The sequence below is a fragment of the Ananas comosus genome, linkage group 16 (genome assembly GCF_001540865.1).
Source record: "Ananas comosus cultivar F153 linkage group 16, ASM154086v1, whole genome shotgun sequence".
NCBI classification, from domain to species: Eukaryota; Viridiplantae; Streptophyta; class Magnoliopsida; order Poales; family Bromeliaceae; genus Ananas; species Ananas comosus.
The window spans coordinates 304984-312441 of record NC_033636.1 but is presented as its reverse complement, the minus strand read 5'-3'; the positions used below and the strand labels follow the sequence as shown (position 1 = coordinate 312441).

Genomic DNA, 7458 nt, shown 5'->3' with positions numbered 1-7458 from the left:
CACTATTACACCATTACTATTACACCATTACACCATTACCATTACACCATTACACCATTACACCATTTACGCCATTACACCATTACACCATTACACTATTACACCATTTGCCGACGGAGAAGAACACGCGTGGGTCTTTTTCATTTTCTTCTTCATTTTCATTTTCTTCTTCTTCCTCCTGCGGAGGACCTCGACTCCCTTGATCTCCGCTGACGGGGGCGCCCTTTCCGCCGCCGCCTCGGCAGCGCGCGGCGGCTCCGATGGCGTCGTCAGACGAGGAGACGTTTTACACGCCGCAGCGCTCGGCGGAGTCGGCGTACAGCGACAGCCCCAGCAGCCCCATCTCGCGGCGGTGGTGTCGAAAGCTCGTCGGCGATGGTGAGGGAGCTGCTCGAGGTGGTGCTCGCGCTGTTGAGCTCGGGCTTGGCGGCCGCCGACCTGCGCTGGTCGACGAGGCCGCGCAGGCCGCGGGCTGCGACGAGCGGAGAAGCCGCGAAGCTCGGGGCCAGCTCCGCCACCACCGCCGCGTTGCTCCGCCGCAGTCGCTCATTCTCCTCCACCAACGCCGTCGCTCCTCCTACGTTGGCGGCGGCGGCGGCGGAGGCGGTAGGGGTGGGGCCGAGGACGAGGAGGAGAGGGGGAGTCGGTCTAGGGCTGGGGGTCTGCGACGACGGGATCGAAGAAAGGAGAGAGAAAAAAAAAGAGGAGAGAGAAAAATATATAAGGATATTTTGGACAGTTTGCTAAAAAAGTGGATCGAATCTGTAAAAATGAAAAAAGTGGCCCGGTTTTGCAAAAACCCAAAATAAGTGGATTTTTTATGCAAAAAGGCCGACGAAAAACTATAGAATTAGGCTTGCCAAATACCAAATTACAACATTCAAAATTGCATAATTCTGTTTCATCCAAATACTTGAAGAACAACTTCCCTGATTATTTTTCAAAACTTTCGAGTTGTTTTCCTTTCACGCTGATATTGCTCCATTTTGGAGCCTAGAATGGGGTATAAATAAAGTCTCCAAAAAATACATCTAACATCCAAACTGAAACAAAATTCTCTAATACTTAAAAGACCAAGGTTTTCCTGCAATACTGTGGTTTCACTACAAGCATCATTCAGGGAATATAAACACATTACAAATTTGCTAAGTGCAAAACTCATGCACACCAGACCGCTGACCGTGCCATCCATGTGAAAAGTAGACACCACCTACACCAAACGGCCGCGATTTTTTAAAATCTGGCAGTGAAGATGGACTCCGCATTTCAGATGAATGACAAAAGCACTTTCCATATGCATTCAATTTATGCACAACACCCACAAAATAACAAGTTCGTTTATGATAAACATGAAAATGCAACTCCAGTCAACAAATTTAAGTATTTCGCTCTCATAGTAATCGTCAGCTATTTTCCGAGGTAAGTCACCCAAATACAAATGCAGCAGAATGTGACACCACAGCATATACATGTATATCGGTAATTATTGAATCCTTATGGCTACAAAAGGAGCATAACTCTCTCATCCAAGTACATCAATGCTAATATCGAATCATTAACCTGATCTCTTAAAAAGGGCATAAAATACAAGGAGGTCGATCAATTGCAATGTTTTCCCAACAACTTCGATATCTCCAGGCTTTCATCATTGAAGTTTGTAGATGAGTGGATCAAGTTTTTCCAACCCTCATGCATCCATGTTGACATCATAGAATTGATTTCAACATTTTCTTGTTAATCTGCACGGGATAAATCAATCATTCAAAAGAGATAATTGGCGAAAATTGCATATGACTGCAGGCATTTTAGGGGAAAAAAATAAAATAAAATAAAGTGAAAGCTGATGATACCAAAAACAATAGATAGCTTAACATTCCATGACTAGCAAAGAAAACTCCCATGTAAGAAAGGAATTCATCAGTGTTTTTTCTATTACAGCACTATTTTAAAAATATAACATGAAATACACCAACTAAAATCTCCCTTGCAATTCATGACCATTTTGATACCACAATAGTTGGCAATTGCACAATCACCATACAAACTCAAAAAACAACATATGTTTGGAGCAGTGTCACACGACCAAGGCTTCCTAGATTCTTCATAAGATTTAAATACATATGAACAGCTTTTGGAAAGGTGCAGGAAATTCTATTCTAATGAAAGCATGCAAACCTCTGAGAAATTCTAAGCTAACCAACTTACATGGCACATAAAATTAGTATAATGACTTGCTAAAGGCATCAAGCAAACCATGGTTTAAAAACATACTTTCACCCAATTTAGATGATCTTCACTAGAAAAGCTCCACATAATGAAATTTACGCTGATGTAGTCTGTGACATATTTCATCGGAAGAAATTCTCTAATTTAATATTTTCAGGATAAATGGGAGGTATACAAGAAAAAGGAACTACAACCTATCAAAAGGTAGTGACGTACTTCAAGGGAGAATACAAAACAATAGGATTAAGCCTTAAAGCTATAAATATCTTCCAGAATCATGATCAAAGTATGTTAGTAACAAATCCTCCATCGTGCACCATAACTCCTAACGCACATGCACATTGTACAAGGTAACCATCCTAGAAAATTTGTTCGGTTACAACAAGTTCGAAACAGCAGAGAGAAGGTAAGCTACAAGGAATGCAAGTTCTATGAGGACAGCAATGCTACGAGATACTAACTCCAATGGATAATTAGATTTGAAATTGTGTAACTTGTTACGGCAACAACATTTGATAACAGATATGCTAAATCATTTTTTATTGAGGAAAACACGCCACTTGTGTTTAAGTTTAAGATAACTGAAGTGTGTTTATGATTTTTCCAAACCACTCATTTTGATGAATAAACAAATAATCACTTGAGAGTAATGGATAAGCAACAAGGAATCATAAGCTACTCTTGCAGATTCCTCTAACTATCTAATAATCCAGGTAAAAGAAGGGGACAAAAAATTACATGTATGTAAGGGGCATCTAAATGCAATATAATTATTGCAGATGACACACTAAGATGATACATAAAAAAAAGGAAAACACCATGACATAATGAAATGCCTACAATCTAGATCCCAATGTGTGTCAATCAGCTTGACTTGACCGCTAAAATTCATATGCTATCAACTATCACGGCAACAGATGTCATATAAAATGACTACAAGTTACGAGACAACAGCTCACAAAAACTGAACAACAATTTTACTTCAAAATTGCTCCAAAAGGAAGACAAGCATAATTGTTTCTGACTAAAGCTCTTAGTGAAATTTCATTCCACTAAGTAGTTCCCCCATTGAGTGCAAGGAAACAAGATGTTCTTGCAACTCCAAAATATAGTTTCCACAAATAGGGTGACTCAAAAATCTTAGATAGTACGTAGCAGTAAAAATATCATTCCTAGCTGAGTTACATAAACAACACGCATGCACAAGAGAGAGAGAGAGAGAGAGAGAGAGAGAGAGAGAGAGAGTGGTATTTTACACCCTTCAACTAAAAATACAGAGCTCCTAGCATCAACTTAAAGTTCCTAAACCTACCTAAACAGCAAGAAAGAGCATAAACAATTAGCATCCAAGCTAATGGCATGTTTGTTTCACCAAAAGTGATTTTTGACCGTAAAAGCCCACTTCCATTGTTTGATTTGTATGTAACTCAACTTTCCCAGACCTTCATAATTGATTTCTTCAACCTGACAATGAAGTCAATAGCAAGAGAAAAACAACAGAGAGAGAGAAAGAAAAACTATTGCAACTTCTTTCCCCCCTCTTGTGTGCTGACGTGGGAATTAAAAAAAAAAGATAAAAAGTGGGAGAACTTCAATGCTAAATTCATCGACTTCCCATCAAACAAACAGTGGGGGCAAAATAATTTTAGTATTTTCATTTTGAAAATCAATTATGGACAAACAAACATGTCCTTAGCAATTAGACCACCACATGAGCAAAGCAGGATGAAAACTTTAATTCATCGAAATTTCATCCTTTTCCTTTCGTTAGTGGCCCTCTGGCAACCATTTTACCATTGCACATAATCTCTCTTCCAAAGTTATCTAGTTGACACAAACAGAGTGAAGAAAATCACAGTACCTTACTACTACCTCTCACTTTCTCATACAATCTCATACAGGCCAGGAGTGAGGACCACCGTCCTATCCTTTCGGATACATCACTTTGTTCCCCTCTCCTCAGTCCTATTAATTGCGCACATATACATGCAGCAATAACCTAAGGAAAATGCAAAAGCTAATAGCGTAAAAAATTGATGATATATACATGGCATGCAACGAAAGAAAGTTGTCGAGTACCTAAAAGTGCCAAGGATAAGATTGAAAGCCATCTAAGCATGATTTAAGAACTCAAGAGCAGTAGTTGTAAAAAGAGAATCTTGAGTACAAAAATTAAAAGCAGACTGTCGAATAACAAAGAAAAAAAAAATGTTTCCCTGAGAAGTACTCCATGGTCGCTCGAAGTTCAAATCTCATATCTCAGTGAAAGGAATATATAACCACGCCCAGCCATTTAAGATGCATAAAACACAATCCTATTTAAAAAAACAACCTTAAATAAAAAATAGTAAATCACACCAATGTTGCACACATGTGAACCTTACTTTGTGTAGCTAGATGAGCATGAGGATCAAAATTTACAGGACCGGAAAAAGAGCAATATCCTAAGAAACAAAAGGGCAAACACATTCTCCCTTATCCCTTATTCTATTCTTCCATACTAACTTTTTTTTTCGGTTCATATAATGAAATTACACTTATTCACAATTTGATGAAGATCAAGGGAATTAGTGACCAATTCCACATCCGTGACTTGATACGTGGCCAGCATCCAATTATGATGTGACAAGACCCAAGATGCAAAACGCAAGTGCACGTTTAAGTTTGATGCAGCTCTACATTCCTCCCAAGTTATTGTGCAGCATGGACCTCAAGAAACTGAGAAATTAAAACCAACATTGAACGCGATATCCATTATATTCCACTTATTTTCGACTACTCTATACCGAGTTCATCAATTTTTCCAACCAGAGTCGTAGATATTATCAAGAATCGATTCATACGTTAACAAGAGGATAACACTGACCTCAAAAGTCTGTGATAAAAAAGCTACCACCTACCATTTAAAATGAGGTAAAACGTAATAAAATTTACATGAACTTTAGCACCATTTGAAACGAGCACCTAAACTTTCAAAACTTTCGATTTTACTTCATAACCTCCTACTATGTAGGATTCATCTACTTCCTTTTCTGAACTTAATAGCGCCCGTTAACATCTTAACAGAACACCATGTCGCCCGACAGAATGTTCAACAAGTTAACAGCGGAGAGCCACACTTTTGCAATTGAATAGAGGCATACATAATTAAGCTATAACGGAAAACCTTGAGCAGCTGTGGTTATGCTGCGGCCGACTCGAATTTCCGAAGCCTGTTGCAGTACACCATCTCTTCATCCCAACCCCACTGCCGCCTCTGCAGCTCGGCCCTGCAATTCTGCCGGAGTATTCCGACGTACTCCCTCTCGATGCCTTGCTCCAGGGCGGCACGCTTCGGGCTATCGTACGGATATTCCTCCTCGAACTTGGGCCCCGACTTGACAAAGTAGGGCACGCCGTGCGGAGTCTGGAGCTTGTGCTCGTGAGAGTAAGTGCGGGAGAGAGAGTAGAGGGGATCGGAGGAAGGGAGGAAGTTGAGCAGCAGGAAGAGGATTATAGGCAAGATCTGGATGAGCATGAGGAGCTTCGAATTGCTGGCGGCAGCGGACCCTGCGGCGCCTCCTCCGTGCATCCCGCGGGCGCCCATGCCGCCGCCGGTCCGGAAATGGAACGTGCCGAAGGGCGTGGCCGTGGCCGGCGCCATCCCGCCGAAGAAGAAGTTCCGGAAGATCTCGTCGGCGTCGAAGTCGGCCTCGTAGAAGCCGTTGAAGCCGTGGGGTCGTACCTCTTGCGGCTCTCGTCGTCGCTGAGGCACTGGAACGCCTTCGACACCGCCTTGAAGGCCTCCTCGGCGCCGGGCGCCTGGTTCTTGTCGGGATGCACCTTCAGGGAGAGCTTGCGGTAGGCCCTGCGCACGTCCTCGACGCTGCACCCCTTCTCCACTCCCAGGATTTGGTAGTAATCCTTCTGGATCCTGATCTGCCTCACGATCGCCGCCTGCTCCTCCGTGTACGACCTCGACGACGCATCATCCGAAGACGAAGCCCCAGCCCCAGCCCCAGCCCCAGCCCTAGCCCTAGCCCTAGCCCTAGCCCTAGCCCTCGCGGCGGAAGCTGTGCCGGACGAAGGAGGAGAGGTCGGTCGGGAGGTGTCGGGCGGCGGCGGCGGCGGCGGAGGAGGAGAGGGATCGGCGTCGGCGTCGGCGTCGGCGGACGCGGACGCGGACGCGGCGGTGGAGAGGAGGGCGTCGACGGGGAGGGAGGGGTCGAGGCGGCGCGCTTTCGAGAGGAATTTGAGGGCCCGAGCGCGATCGCCCGACTGCAGCGCCTCCTTCCCGATCCTGAGGCACTTCACCGCCTCGTCCTTGTTCCCATCCATGGCGGCCCCCCCCAAAGAAAAGCAAAACTCAAACCCTAGAAGTTCGATCGATCTCGATCGATCGTTCCGAGATAGAGATAATTAGGAATTGTGGAATCGAGACGAAACGAACTAGTAACCGAGCTTCGAAGGATCGAATTTGATCGCCCGGTTCCTACCTTGCTTCGAAGACGAAAAGAAGATGAGAAGAAGATAGAGGAGGAGAAGATCGGGAACGGGGAATGCTTGGTTTCCCCTTTGACGGAACGGCCCCTCCGAAGAATGTAGGCGACTTCGACCGGGTTCCGGGTTCGAGATAGTGGTAATATAGTGAAAATAATTATAATTATTAACATGTGTGAAGCAACCGTTGTACTCTGAATCGTTTGTTAACGATATTTAAATTTAAATATTTTTTATATTTAATTTTTTTTTTTACGTCTAGACTTGAGACTTTTTAGTCGGCTCATGACGTGAGCTTAAATTAAATGAGAAAAAATTAATATCCTAAGAGTCTGACGTGACTCGAACTCAAGATCTGATATCATGTAAAACAACCGTTGTACTCTAAAAATTTAACACCCCTCTCACGTCTGGGCCCCCTCACATCTGGGCTCGAGGCTTTTTAGTCGACTCATAACGTGGGCTTGAATTAAATAAGAGAAAATGAATATGCTAGAAGTCTGATGTGATTTGAACTCAAGACCTTCCGCTCTGATACTATGTGAAACAACCATTATACTTTAAAAGTTTCCTCACGTCTGGGCTCGAGATTTTTTATTCGGCCTATAACGTGGGCTTGAATTAAATGGCAGTAAATTAATATGCTAGCAGCCTAGCGTGACTCGAACTCAGCACCTTCCGCTCTGATATCATGTGAAACAACTGTTGTACTCTAAAAGCTTGTTGTATTCTAAAAGCTTTTAAGCTTTTAGA

The 7458-nt window shown here is 43.2% G+C and overlaps 1 pseudogene; it reads right to left on the bottom strand.

Moving 5' to 3' along the window:
* On the bottom strand, window positions 1327-6826 carry LOC109722279 (annotated as a pseudogene).